Source organism: Lipotes vexillifer, unplaced genomic scaffold (assembly GCF_000442215.2).
Source record: "Lipotes vexillifer unplaced genomic scaffold, Lipotes_vexillifer_v1.1 scaffold624, whole genome shotgun sequence".
Classification (NCBI taxonomy): Eukaryota; Metazoa; Chordata; class Mammalia; order Artiodactyla; family Lipotidae; genus Lipotes; species Lipotes vexillifer.
This window is the reverse complement of record NW_006771007.1, coordinates 610,984-626,233: the sequence shown is the minus strand read 5'-3', so window position 1 is coordinate 626,233 and position 15,250 is coordinate 610,984. Positions and strand designations below refer to the sequence as shown.

General features: G+C 36.7%; 1 protein-coding gene and 1 non-coding gene across 2 annotated transcripts in view; one reads left to right on the top strand and one right to left on the bottom strand.

Annotated features, from left to right (window-relative positions):
* The window catches only part of FAM120C (family with sequence similarity 120 member C), a 132,095-nt gene that overhangs the window by 64,989 nt on the left and 51,856 nt on the right, over positions 1 to 15,250 (bottom strand). The gene's annotated exons all lie outside the window — the stretch shown is intronic.
* On the top strand, positions 10,029 to 10,100 carry TRNAE-UUC (transfer RNA glutamic acid (anticodon UUC)). The gene has a single exon. It is a non-coding gene; the product is annotated as a tRNA-Glu (tRNA).

The window sequence follows — 15,250 nt, the reverse complement described above, 5'->3', positions numbered from 1 at the left end:
ACATTCTCCAGGATAGGTAATACCTTGGGAGACAAATCAAGCTTTGGTAAATTTAAGAATATTGAAATCAAGTATCTTTTCTAACCACAACGCTATGAGACTAGATATCAATTACAGGAAAAAATCTGTAAAAAACACAAACACATGGAGGCTAAACAATACACTACTAAATAACAAAGAGATCACTGAAGAAACCAAAGAGGAAATCAAAAAATATGCAGAAACAAATGACAATGAAAACACAACGACCCAAAACCCATGGGATGCAGCAAAAGCAGTTCTAAGAGGGAAGTTTATAGCAATACAATCTTACCTCAAGAAACAAGGAACATCTCAAATAAACAACCTAACCTTAAACCTAAAGCAATTAGAGAAAGAAGAACAAAAAAACCCCAAAAGGTAGCAGAAGCAAAGATATCATAAAGAGAAATCAAGTAAACACTCCCATTTACCACTGCAACAAAAAGAATAAAATATCTAGGAATAAACCTACCAAAGGAGACAAAAGACCTGTATGCAGAAAATTATAAGACACTGATGAAAGAAATTAAAGATGATACAAATAGATGGAGAGATATACCATGTTCTTGGATTGGAAGAATCAACATTGAGAAAATGACTCTACTATCTAAAGCAATCTACAGATTCAATGCAATCCCTACCAAATTACCACTGCCATTTTTCACAGAACTAGAACAAAAAATTTCACAAATTGTATGGAAACAAAAGTACCCCGAATAGCCAAAGCAATCTTGAGAAAGAAAAACGGAGTTGGAGGAATCAGGCTCCCAGACTTCAGACTATATTACAAAGCTACAGTAATCAAGACAATATGGTACTAGCACAAAAACTGAAATATAGATCAATGGAACAGGATAGAAAGCCCAGAGATAAACCCATGCATATATGGTCACCTTATCTTTGATAAAGGAGGCAAGAATATAGAATGGAGAAAAGACAGCCACTTCAATAAGTGGTGCTGGGAAAACTGGACAGCTACACAGATAAGAACGAAATTAGAATAGTCCCTAACACCATACACATAAATAAACTCAGAATGGATTAGAGACCTACATGTAAGACCAGGCCATATAAAACTCTCTGAGGAAAACATAGGCAGAACACTCTATGACATAAATCACAGCAAGATCCTTTTTGACCCACCTCCTAGCAAAATGGAAATAATAACAAAAAAACAAATGGGACCTAATGAAACTTAAAAGCTTTTGCACAAGAAAGGAAAACATAAACAAGATGAAAGATAACCCTCGAAATGGGAGAAAATATTTTCAAACAAAGCAACTGACAAAGGATTAGTCTCCAAAATATACAAGCAACTCATGCAGCTCAATATCCAAAAAGCAAACAACCCAATCCAAAAATGGGCAGAAGACCTAAATAGACATTTCTCCAAAGAAGAGATACAGATTGCCAACAAACACATGAAAGGAAGCTCGACATGACTAATCATTAGAGAAATGCAAATGAAAACTACAATGAGGTATCACCTCACAATGGTCAGAATGGGCATCATGAAAAAAATCTACAAACAATAAATGCTGAAGAGGGTGTGCAGAAAAGGGCTCCCTCTTGCACTGTTGGGGGGAATGTAAATTGATACAGCCACAATGGAGAACAGTATGGAGGTCCCTTAAAAAACTTAAAATAGAACTACCATATGACCCTGCAATCCCACTACTGGGCATATACCCTGAGAATACCATAATTCAAAAAGAATCATGTACCACAATGTTTATTGCAGCTCTATTTACAATAGCCAGGACATGGAAGCAGCGAAAGTTTCCATCAACAGTTGAATGGATAAAGATGTGTCACATATATACAATGGAATATTACTCAGCCATAAAAAGAAGCAAAACTGAGTTATTTGTAGTGAGGTGGATGGACCTAGAGAGTGTCATACAGAGTGAAGTAAGTCAGAAAGAGAAAAACAAATACCATATGCTAACACTTATATATGCAATCTAAAAAAAAAAATTAAAAGGTTCTGAAGAACCTAGGGGCAGGACAGGAATAAAGACACAGACATAGAGAATGGACGTGAGGACACGGGGAGGGGGAAGGGTAAGCTGGGATGAAGTGAGAAAGTGGTATGGACATATATACACTACCAAATGTAAAATAGATAGCTAGTGGGAAGCAGCCACACAGCACAGGGAGATCAGCTCGGTGCTTTGTGTCCACCTAGAGGGGTGGGATAGGGAGGGTGGGAGCGAGACACAAGAGGCAGGAGATGTGGGGATGTATGTATATGTATAGCTGATTCACATTGTTATACAGCAGAAGCTAACACACCATTGTAAAGCAATTATAGTCCAATAAAGATGTTAAAAAACAGAAAAGAAAACTTATGAATTGTTTACTTCTGGAATTTTTCATTTAATATTCTTGAATCATGGTTGACCTTGGGTAACTGAAACCGTGAAAGAGAAAACAAGGATAAGGGACTTCGTATTGTATTTTGAAACTCATTTCTTAAGTAGATGTACCAGGCTAGGCAAGGAAAGAAGTCCAAGGTAGAATCACATGAATATCTGGCTTCATAACAGACTATAGGACACCCCAAAAGACTTAAAAGAATACTACAAAATTCTCAAGAAAACATATTTTAGATTTATGAAGGTGTAACAGACAAGGAAAACGTGGCTTCTGTCTACTTCTAGTGTACCTCAGGCTCCTAAGCTATATCTTCTTTTACTTAAGTCTTTTAGTATCTACTCAGTTACCAAAGCTAGAAACCTGGAAGTCATCCCAGACTCCTTGCTGTCCTTCACCTTCTACACTGATTATTTCAAAGGTCCCACTGATTTTGCTGTCTTATCATGCCTTTTATCTGTCCCTTTTCTTCATCACAAGAAATATTGTTGAGGTTCAGATCTCAAATAATAACAAAAGGGTCATCTTTTACCTTGCAAGAGTCTCCAGACTGTTGTCCCTGCTTTCATCCTGTCCAGTCCCCCTCATACCCATACTCTACAACCACTAGAATGATCTTTAAAAAACAACCTTTTAGTTTCAAATAATTATAGATTCACAGGGAGTTGTGAAGATAGTAGACAGAAGTCCTGTGTACCCTTTATCTAGTTTCCCGCAATGGTTATATCTAAAATGATTATAAGGACTTCCCTGGCAGTACAGTGGGTGAGACTCCACACTTCCACTGCAGGTGGCACGGGTTTGATCCCTGATCAGGGAACTAAGATTCCACCATGCAGTGTGGCCAAAAAACAAATAAAATAAAATGATTATAATACAATATCAAAGCTAGGAAACTGACATTGGCACAACTATGTGTATAGTTCTGTGTCATGTGTAGAGTCATATAACTACCACCACAATCAAGATACAGAACTATTCCATCACCACAGAGTTCTCCCCTGTGCTACCCCTTTTATGGTCACACCCAGTGCCCTCCAGCACCATCCTTAATCCCTGGCAACTACCGATCTGTTCTCTATCTGTACAATTTTGTCAATTTGAGAATGTTACATAAATTGAATCAGTATCCAACCTTTTGAGATTGGCATTTTCACTCAGCATAATGCCCTTCAGAGCTATCCATGTTGATGCATATATGAATAGCTCATTCCTTTTTTGCTGAGTAATATTCCATGATATCTAGGTTGTGTCCAGTATGGGGCTATTACGAATAAAGGTGGTATGAATATTTGTGTGTAAGTTCCTGCATGAAAATAACTCTTCATTCTCTGGGATAAATGCCCAAAAGTGTGAGTGCTACACACTTATTTTTAGTCTACTTTTAGTTTTAAGTAACTGCCAAATTATTTTCCACAGTGGCGGTACCATGTTACATTCCCACCAGCAAATTATGAGTGATCCAGTTTTTCCACATCCAATCCAGCATGCTGTATTATCACCATTATTCATTTTAGCCATTCTGATAGGTATGTCATGACACTTCATTGTAGTTTTAATTTGCATTTTTCTAATGGCTAATGATGTTGAACATCTTTTCATGTCTTTATATTCCATATGTATATCTTCTTCAGTGAAATGTTTGTGCATGTCTTTTGCTGATTTTCTAATTGGATTATTTTTATATTGTTCAGTCTTTTTTTTTTTTTTTTTTTTTGTTTGTGGCCCCCTGCCACTCACAAGCCAAAATTTCTTGTGACTCTGGGACTCTTTTTTTTTTGTGGTATGCGGGCCACTCACTGTTGTGGCCTCTCCCGTTGCGGAGCACAGGCTCCAGACGCGCAGGCTCAGCAGCCATGGCTCATGGGCCCAGCCGCTCCGCGGCATGTGGGATCCTCCCAGAGCGGGACACGAATCTGTGTCCCCTGCATTGGCAGGTGGACTCTCAACCACTGTGCCACCAGGGAAGCCCTGTTCAGTTTTTTTTAAGTGAATTTTCTCTTTATTATTCTTGAGTAGAAGCTTATATTATATCTGAAATGACATTAAGGAGAATAGATAAATACAGATATAGATATATATATATATATAGATAATCTAAGGCTCCTAAGACTTTATTATTTTTAAATGAGCATTAAGTCAAAGTTCATAATTATTTTGTACAAATAAGTGTCATCAGACTAGTTAAATGGTGGGGTTTTTTTAACATCTTTATTGGAATATAATTGCTTTACAATGTTGTCTTAGTTTCTGCTGTATAGAAAAGTGAATCAGCTATAGGTATACATATTGTTCAGTTTTGAGTTCTTTCAGATACTTGCTTTCAGAGTATTTCAGATACTAGTCTAGATATGTAGTACTTGTTCACCTATGGATTTCCAAATGATCCAGTACCACTTGTTAAAAAGACAACCTTTCTTCCACCAAAGTGCTTCTGTGGCTTTGTCAAAAATCAGTTGGCTGTACTTGTGTGAGGCTATTTCTGGGTTCCGTATTCTGTTCCATTTGTCTATATGTCTATATATCACTTCCAGTACCACACATTCTTAATTACTGTAGCGACATAATAAGTCTTGTAATCAGTAGAGTGACTGCTTCCAATTTATTATTCCTTCTTAAAAATGTTTCAGCTAATCTGGTTCCTTTGTTTTTCCATATAAATATTAGAATAATCTTGTCTACATACACACAGAATCCTGCTGGCATTAGACAGAAATTGTGTCAAACCTGTATACAATTAATTTCTGTTGAATCAGTAGTAAAAAAAAATTCCCAACAAACAAAAGTCCAGGACCAGACAACTTGATAGTGAATTGCACCAAAAATTTAAAGGAGAGCTAACAACTATCCTTCTCAAATGATTCCAAAAAACTGAAGAGCAAGGAACACCTCCAAACTCATTCTATATAAAACAAAAATATCCTCCAGGAATAAAGGGGAAATAAAGACATTCCAGATGAAGAGAAAACTTTTTTAAAAGCAGACCTACCCTAAAAAAATGAGTAAAGGTACTTCTCTACACAGAAAAGAATTGATAAAAGGAATCTTGGAATATCAGAAAGGAAGAAAAAACAATGGAAAGAACAAAAATATGGATAAATACAATAGATTTCCCTTCTTCTCTTGAGTTTTCTAAATTACACTTCATGGTAAGCAAAAACTATAATACTGTTTAATGTGGCTCTGAATGTTTGTAGAGAAAATATTTAAGACAATTATTAATGGAGGAAGGTAAAGAGATGCAACAGAGGTCAGGTTGAACTGGTAAAATGTCAACACCAGTAGACTGCAATAAGTTATGTATATACAATGTGATACTTAGTAAATATACTGAAATAGCTATACAAAGAGATATACCAAAAACATATAGATAAATAAAAATGGAATTCTAAAATAAGTTCATGTAATCCATAGAAGGGAAGAATAAGAAAACAGAGATATGAAAACCAGAGAAAACAAACAGAAGCAAAAATAAAATGACAGACTTAAGTCCTAACATGTCAATAATTACATTAAATGTAAGTGGTCTAACAACACCAATTAAATACAGAGATTGACAGACTGGATAAAAAAACATGACCCAGGGCTTCCCTGGTGGTGCAGTGGTTGAGAATCTGCCTGCCAATGCAGGGGACACGGGCTTGAGCCCTGGTCTGGGAAGATCCCACAGGCCGCAGAGCAACTAGGCCCATGAGCCACAACTACTGAGCCTGCGCGTCTGGAGCCTGTGCTCCGCAACAAGAGAGGCTGTGATAGTGAGAGGCCCGCACACTGCGATGAAGAGTGGCCCCCACTTGCCGCAACTAGAGAAAGCCCTCGCACAGAAATGAAGACCCAACACAGACAAAAATAAATAAATAAATAATTTTTAAAAAATGACCCAAATATATGCTGTCTACAAAACATTCACTTCAAATATAAATGATATTGGTAGGTTGAAAGGAAAAGAATGGAAAATAATATACCATGAGAACATTAATCAAAAGACAGAAGGAAATACCACATTAAGTACACTTCAGAGCAAAAGCACTGCCAGGGACAGAGAGGGACATTACAAAATGCTAAAAGGGTCAATCCACCAAGAAGACATAGCAATCCTAAATGTGTGTCACCAAATAACAGAGCCACAAAATACATGATGCAACAACTGACAGAAATGAAATGAGAAATAGACAAATCCACAATTATAATTAGAGACTTCAACCCACCTCTCAATAATGGGTAGATCAACTATACAGAAAATCAGCAACAATACAGAACTCAACACCATCAATGAACAGAATCTAATTGACTCTTACAGAATATACAACAAGAGTATAATACATGTTCTTTTCACATGCCCACAGAACATATGCCATGATAGATCATATCCTGGGCCATAAAACAAACTCCAATAAATTTTAAAGAATTGAAATCAGGGGCTTCCCTGGTGGTGCAGTGGTTGAGAGTCCGCCTACCAATGCAGGGGACATGGGTTCGTGCCCCGGTCCGGGAGGATCCCACATGCCGCGGAGTGGCTGGGCCCATGAGCCATGGCTGCTGAGCCTGCGCGTCCGGAGCCTGTGCTCCGCAACGGGAGAGGCCACAACAGTGAGAGGCCCGTGTACCGCAGGAAAAAAAAAAGAAAAAAAAAGAACTGAAATCATACAGAGTATATTCTCAGGCCACTATGGAATCAAACAAGAAATTAACAGAAAGATAACAGAAAAATCTATAAATACTTGGAAAATAACAAAACACTTGTATATAATTAATGGGTCAAAGAGGAAGTCTCAAGAAAAAGAAAGATATAATGGAACTAAATGAAAATAAAAATACAGAATATTAAAATTTGTGAGATGGAACTAAATAACTGCTGAGAGGGAAATTTATAGCACAAAATGCTCACATTTAGAAAAGAGTTAAAGTCTTTAACTGATCATCTAACAAGAAGAGGAGCAGAAAGCCAAACCTTCAGCAAACCAAGGAAAGAAATAATAAGGATAAAATCAGAAATCAATGAAATTGAAAACAGAAAAACAATAGAGAAAAAAAATCAATGAAACAAAAACCTGGTTCTTTGAAAAGATCAATAAAATTGACAATATTATAGCAAGACTGCAAAGAAAAAGAGACAGAAGACACAAATTGCTAATATCAAGAATGAGACAGGGTATCACCACAAAACCTGCAGATATCAAAAGAATTGTATGAGAATACTATAAACAACTCTGCACATATAAATTTGACAACTTACACAAAATAGACCAATTTCTCAAAAAATGCAAGCTACCAGAACACACCTAATATCAAGTAGATAATTTGATTAGCCCTATAAATTTTAATGAAATTTAATTTAAAACTTCACACACACACACACACACACACACACACACACACACATACACAACCTGGCTCAACTGGTTTCACTGGAGAATTCTACTAAATGTTTAACAAAAAATTAACATCAATTGTCACAACTGTCACAATCAAGGACTGTGTACACAATCCTTTTAGAAAATAGGAGTGAACGCTTCTGAACTATTTTTATAAAGCCAGTATTATGCTGATGCAAAAGCCAGATAAAGACAGTACATAAAAATACTTCAGACTGATATTCCTCATCAGTATAGATGTACAAATTCTTAACAAAATATTAGTCAGTAGAATTCAGCAATATATAAAATGAATTATACACCATGGCCAAGTAGGGTTTATTCCATGGTTACAAGGCTGGTTCAATACTTGAAAAATCAATGTAATCCACCATACAAACAGGCTAAAGAAGAAAAATAATATAATCATCTCAGTGGATGCAGAAAAACATTTGATAAAATTTGACAATCGCTCATGATTAAAAAAAAAAACTCTCTGGGAACTTCCCTGGTGGTCCAGTGGCTAAGGCTCCGTGCTCCCAATGCAGGGGGCCTGGATTCAATCCCTGATCAGGGAACTAGATCCCACATGCTGCAACTAAGAGTTCACATGCCGCAAGTAAAAGATCCCTTATCTCAACTAAAGATCCTGCATACCACAGTGAAGATCCCACATGCTGCAACTAAGACCCAGTGCAGCCAAATAAGTAAATAAATAAATATTAAAAAAATAACTCTCTGGAAACTAGGAATAGAAGGGAATTTCTTCAACTTGATAAAGAACATCTACAAAAAACCTCCTACTAACATTGTACTTAATGGTTTAAGACTGTATGTTTTTCTCTTAAAATCAGAAACAGGGCTAGGATGTCTGTCCTTACCACTGCTCTTCAACATATTACTGGAAGTTCTAGCCAGTGTAGGAAGGCAAGAAAATGAAATAGAAGGCATACAGATCAGAAAGGAAGAAATAAAACTGACCCTAACTGCAGATGACATATAGTCCATGCAGAAAATCACAAGAAATCTACAGCAAAACTCCTAGAAATGTGAGCTGAAGACTACAGGATACAAAATAAACATACAGAAATTAATTGTATTTCATTTTTTATTGAAGTAAAATTGACTTAAAATATTATATTAGTTTCAGTTGTACAACATAGTGTTGATATTTTTATATATTACAAAATGATCACTCCAATAAGTCTAGTTACCATCTATCACAATACAAAGTTATTCCAATATTATTGACTATATTCCATATGCTATATACTATGTTCCCATGACTTATTTATTTTATAACTGGAAGTTTGTACCTCTTAATTTCCCTCACCTATTTCACTCATCTCCCCATACCCCTCCCTCTGGCAACCACCTGCTTGTTCTCTATATCTGTGAGTCTGTTTCTAGTTTGTTATATTCAATCACTTATTTTTTAGATTCCACATATAACTGAAATCATACAGTATTTGTCTTTCTCTGCCTGACTTATTTCACTTAGCATAATACTTTCTAGGTTCACCCGTGTTGTCACAAGTGGCAAGATTTAATTCCTATTTTATGGTCAAATAATATTCCACTGCATATATATACCATTTCTTCTTTATCCACTCATCTGTCGATGAAAGCTTAGGTTGCTTCCATATCTTCGCTATTGTAAAAAGTGCTGCAATGAACATAGGGGTGCATATATCTTTTCAAATTAATGTTTTTGTTTTCTTCAGATAAATACTCAGATATGGAATTGCTGGATCATATGGTGGTTCTATTTTTATTTTTTTTGAGGAATCTCTACACTGTTTTCCATAGTGGCTGTACCAATTTACATTCTCACCAACAAGGGTTCCCTTTCCTCCAATCTTCCTACACTATTGCTTGGAATGTAAATTGGTACAACTATTATGGAGAACAGTATGGAGGTGCCTTTAAAAACTAAAAATAGAACTACCATATGATCCAGCAGCCCCACTCCTGGGCATATATCCGGATAAAACCATAATTCAAAAAGATACAGGCAACCCAATGTTCACTGCAGCATTATTTACAATAGCCAAGACATGGAAGCAACCTAAATGTCCATCAACAGAGGAATGTATAAAGATGTGGTACATATATGCAACAAAATATTACTCAGCCATAAAGAAGAATGAAATAATGCTATTTGCAGCAACATGGATGGACCTACAGATTATCATAGTAAGTGAAGTGAGTCAGAGAAAGACAAATATCATATGATATCACTTATATGTGGAATTTAAAAAGATGACACAAGGGAATTCCCTGGTGGTCCAGTGGTTAGGGCTCAGTGCTTTCACTGCTGGGGCCCAGGTTCAATCCCTGGTCAGGCAACTAAGATCCCACAAGCTGTGCAGTGTGGCCAAAAAAAAAAAAAAAAAAAAAAAAGGATGACACGAATGAACTGATTTACAAAACAGAAACAGACAAACAGACTCACAGACTTTGAAAACAAACTTATGGTTAACAAAGCAGAAAGGGAAGGGTTGTGGGAGAGGAATAAACTAGGAGGTTGGGATAAAAATATACACAGTACTATATATAAAATTGACAATCAACAGGGACCTATTGAATAGCACAGGGAACTCTACTCAATATTCTGTAATAACCTATATGGGAAAAGAATCTGAAAAAGAATGGAGATAAGTATATGTATAACTGAACCACTCTGCTGTACACCTGAAACTAACACAACATTGTAAATCAACTATACCCCAATATAAAATAAAAATTAAATTAAATTTTTAGAAAGGGTTCCCTTTCCTCCACACCCTTGCCAATATTTATTTGTTGTCTTTTTGATAATAGCCATTCTGAAAGGTGTGAGGTGATATCTCATTGTGGTTTTGATTTGTATTTCCCTGATGATTAGAGAAGTTGAGCATTTTTTCACATGCCTGTGAAAAGATGGCATCTGTATGTCTTCTTTAGAAAAATGTCTATTCAGAGCCTATGCCCATTATTTAATTGGGTTCTTTGTTTTTTTGATGTGGAGTTGTATGCATTCTTTGTATATTTTGGATATTAACCCATCGTTGGATATATCATTTACAAATATCTTTCTCAATTCAGTAGACAGCCTTTTTGTTTTGTTGATAGTTTTATATGCTGTGCACAGAGTTTTTAGTTTGATGTAGTCCCATTTGTTTATTTTTGCTTTAGCTTTCCTTGCATGAGGAGACTTATGCCAAAAAATATTGCTAAGACTGATGTCAAAGAGCGTAGGGCCTAGGTTTTCTTCTAGGAGTTTTATGGTTTCAGGTATTATATTTAACTCTTTAATCCACTGCCATGTAGCTATCTAGTTTTCCCAACACCATTTATTGAAGAGGCTGTCTTCTTCCTCATTGAATATTCTTGCCTCCTTTCTCATAGATAAATTGCTGATATAACTATGGGCTCATTTATGGGCTCTCCATTTGGTTCCATTAATCCACATATCTGTTTTTTTGTGCCAGTATCATACTATTTTGATTATTGAAGCTTTATAGTATAGTTTGAAATTAGGGACTGTGATGCCTCCTGTTTTGTTCTTCTTTTTAAAAAAATTTACAATGTTGTGTTAGTTTCAGATGTACAGCAAAGTGATTCATTTTTATACATATATATGTTATATATATAACTATTATAATATACTGTATATAATATACTGTATAATATATAACTATATATAACATACATAATATATATAAAAATATGTTCTTTTTCAGATTCTTTTCCCATATAGGTTATTACAGAGTACTGAGTAGAGTTCCCTGTGCTACACAGTAGATCCTTGTTGATTATGTTTTATATACAGTACTGTGTATATGTTAATCCCAACAACCTAATTTATTCCTTCCCGCCAACCTTTCCCCTTTGGTAACCGTAAGTTTTTCAAAATCTGTGAGTCTGTTTCTGTTTTGTAAATAAGTTCATTTGTGCCATTTTTTTAGATTCCACATATAAGCAGTATCACATATTTGTCTTTCTCTCTCTGACTTATTTTACTTATCTCTAGGTCCATCTATATTGCTGCAAATGGCATTATTTCATTCTTTTTTATGGCTGAGTAATATTCCACACTATGTGTGTGTATACATATATATGTATATATATACCATATCTTCTCTATACATTCCTGTGTTGATGGACATTTAGGTTGCTTCCATGTCTTGGCTATTGTAGTGTTGCTACGACCATTGGGCTGCATGTATCTTTTTGAATCAGAGTTTTCATCTTTTCCAGGTATATGCCCAGGAGTGGGATTGCTGGATCATATGGTAGTTCTATTTTTAGTTTATTAAGGAAAAATCTCCATACTGTTCTCCATGTTCTTTTTTAAGATTGTTTTGGCTATTTGGGGTCTTCTGTGTTTCCATATAAATTTTAGAATTGTTTGTTCTAATTCTGTGGAAAATGTCATTGGTATTTTGATAGTGATTGCAGTGAATCTTTAGATTACCTCTGGTAGTATGGTCTTTTTGACAATACTAATTCAATTAATTCTTCCATTCCATGAGCACTGTATATCTTTCTATCTGTTTGTGTCATCTTCAATCTCTTTCATCAAAGTCTTATAATTTTCTGAGTACAGGTCTTTTACCACCTTGATTAGATTTATCCCCAGGTATTTTAATCTTTTTGATGTGATTGTTTATTGGGAGTTATTGATTACTGATTCAATTTTATTACTGCTAATTGGCCTGTTCATATCTTCTATTTCTTCCTGATTCAGTCTTGAGAGATTGTACATGTCTAGGAATTTATACACTTCTTCTAGGTTGTCTATTTTATTTATTTATTTAAAAAATTTATTGTATATTGGAGTATAGTTGATTAACAATGTTGTGTTAGTTTCCAGTGTACAGCAAAGTGATTCAGTTATACATATACATGTATCTATTCTTTTTCAAATTATTTTCCCATTTAGGTTATTACAGAGTATTGAGCAGAGTTCCCTGTGCTATACAGTAGGTCCTTGTTGGTTATCCATTTTAAATATAGCAGTGTGTACATGTCAATCCCAAACTCCCAATCTAACCCTCCCCCGCCAGCCTTCCCCCCTAGTATAGGCTGTCCATTTTATTGGTGCATAATTGTCCATAGGAATCTCTTATGATCTTTTGCATTTCTGTGGTGTTGGCTGTAACCTCTCCTTTTTCATTTCTGATTTTATTGATTTGGGCCCTCTCTCTTTTTTTCTTGATGAGTCTGGCTAAAGATTTACCAATTTTATCATTTCAAAGAATAAGGTCGTAAGTTCATTGATCTTTTCTATTTTTTTTTAGTCTCCATGGCATTTATTTATGTTCTGATCTATATTATTTCTTTCCTTCTATTACCTTTGGGATTTTTTTCTCTTCTTTTTCAACTTTCTTTAGGCATAAGGTGATGTTGATTGAGATTTTTCTTGTTTCTTGAGGTTAGCTTGCATCATTATAAATTTCCCTCTTAGAACTGCTTTTGCTGCATCCCACCATAGATTCTGGATATTTGATTTCCTCTTGAATTCTTCAGTGACTCATTGGTTGTTTAGTAGCATATTGTTTAGCCTCCATGTGTTTGGGTTTTTTTGCAGGTTTTTTTTTCCTTGTAGTTGACTTCTAGTTTCATATTGTTGTGGTTGGAAACAATGCTTGATATGACTTCAGTCTTCTTAAATTTATTATGACTTGTTTTGTGGCTCAGCGTGTGATCTATCCTGTAGAATTTTCCATGTGCACTTGAAAAGAATGTGTATTCTGCTACTTTTGGATGGAACTTCTATATACCTACTAAGTCCATTTGGACTAATGTGCCATTTTAGGCCAGTGTTTCATTGATTTTCTGTCTGGATGATCTGTCCATTGATGTAAGTGGGGTGTTAAAGTCCCCTAACATTACTGTGTTACTGTCAATTTCTCCCTTTATGGCTGTTAGCATTTACCTTGTGTATTTAGTTGCTCCTATGTTGGCTGCATACATATTTATAATTTTTATATCTTCTTGGATTGACCCTTTGATCATTATGTAATGTCCTTCTTTGTCTCTAGTTCTGGAGCTAGTGTTGGAAGGCTAATGGGTGGGGCTGGGATCCAGAGGGTCCAGGGCCTGGTGTTCACCCACTAGCAGATGAGGCTGGGTCCTGGGGCTAGTGCTGGCCCACTTGTGGGTGGAGCCAGGTCCCAGTGTGTTGGAATTGATGTTGGCCTGCAGGTGGATGGGGCTGGGTCCTGGTGTGGCTGGGAGCTCAGTACAGCAGCCAGCCTACTGGTGGGTGGGTCCATGTACCTGCCCAGCTAGCTGTCTGGCCTGGAATGTCCCAGGACTGGTGCTGATTGGCGGGTGGGTGGGGCCAGGTCCAGGCAAGTAATAAACTAAAGGGAAGGTTCCAACATGGTGCTTACCAGCACCAATATACCTGTGATAGGATGAGCTCCAAGAAATGGCTGCTGGCAGCTTGATGTCCCCATGATGAGTTTCAATTGCCTCCTGTCTCTCTGAGAGGCTCTGCAAATCAGCTCTTGGTTTGACCCAGGCTCATTTCAAATTACTGCTTTTGTCCTGGGTCTTGGAGTGTGTGAGATTTTGTGCATACCCTTTAAAAGTGGAGCCTCTATTTTTCACAGCCCTCTGGCTCTCCCAAAAGTAAGTTCCACCGGCCTTCAAAGCCAAATGTTCTGGAGTCTTATCTTTCTGGTCAGTACCCAAGGTTGGGGAGCCCAACGTGGGGCTCAGACCAGTTGCTCTTTGGGGAGAACCTCTACAATTGTAATTATCCTTCCATTTGTTGCTCACCCACCCAAGGAATGGGTCTTGAATACACTGCAACTCCACCCCTCCTACCTGTCTCATTGTGGTTCCCTATTTATACCTTCAGCTGTAGAATATCCTTTCTTCTAGTCTTCAGGTCATTATCATGGATAGTTCCTCCATAATAGTTTCAATTTTGTTGTGCCCATGGGAGGAAGTGAGCTCAGGGTCTTCCTACTCCACCATCTTGGCCCTTGACAATATTTTTTTTTGGCCCTTGAAAATGTTGTGGCAGAAGGGACTCCATGGCTAGTGATGAAAGATCAGCCTTTATATGTATTATTTCCCCCTATATGTAAAGCATCGTTTCTTTCTGGCTGCTTTCAATAATTTTTCTGTCTTTAGACTGACAAGGGCTTAATTTCCAAGATATACAAACAGGTCATACAACTCAATATTGAAAAAACAAACAACCCAATCAAAAAATGGGCAGAAGATCTAAATACACATTTCTCCAGGAAGACATACAGATGGCCAAAAGGCACATGAAAACATGCTCAGCATCCCTAATTATTAGAGAAATGCAAATCAAAACTGCAATGAGGTATCACCTCACATCAGTCGGAAGGGCCATCATCAAAAAGTCTACAAATAGGGGCTTCCCTGGTGTTGCAGTGGTTGAGAGTCTGCCTGCTAATGCAGGGGACACGGGTTCATGCCCCAGTCCGGGAAGATCCCACATACCGCGGAGCAGCTGGGCCCTTGAGCCA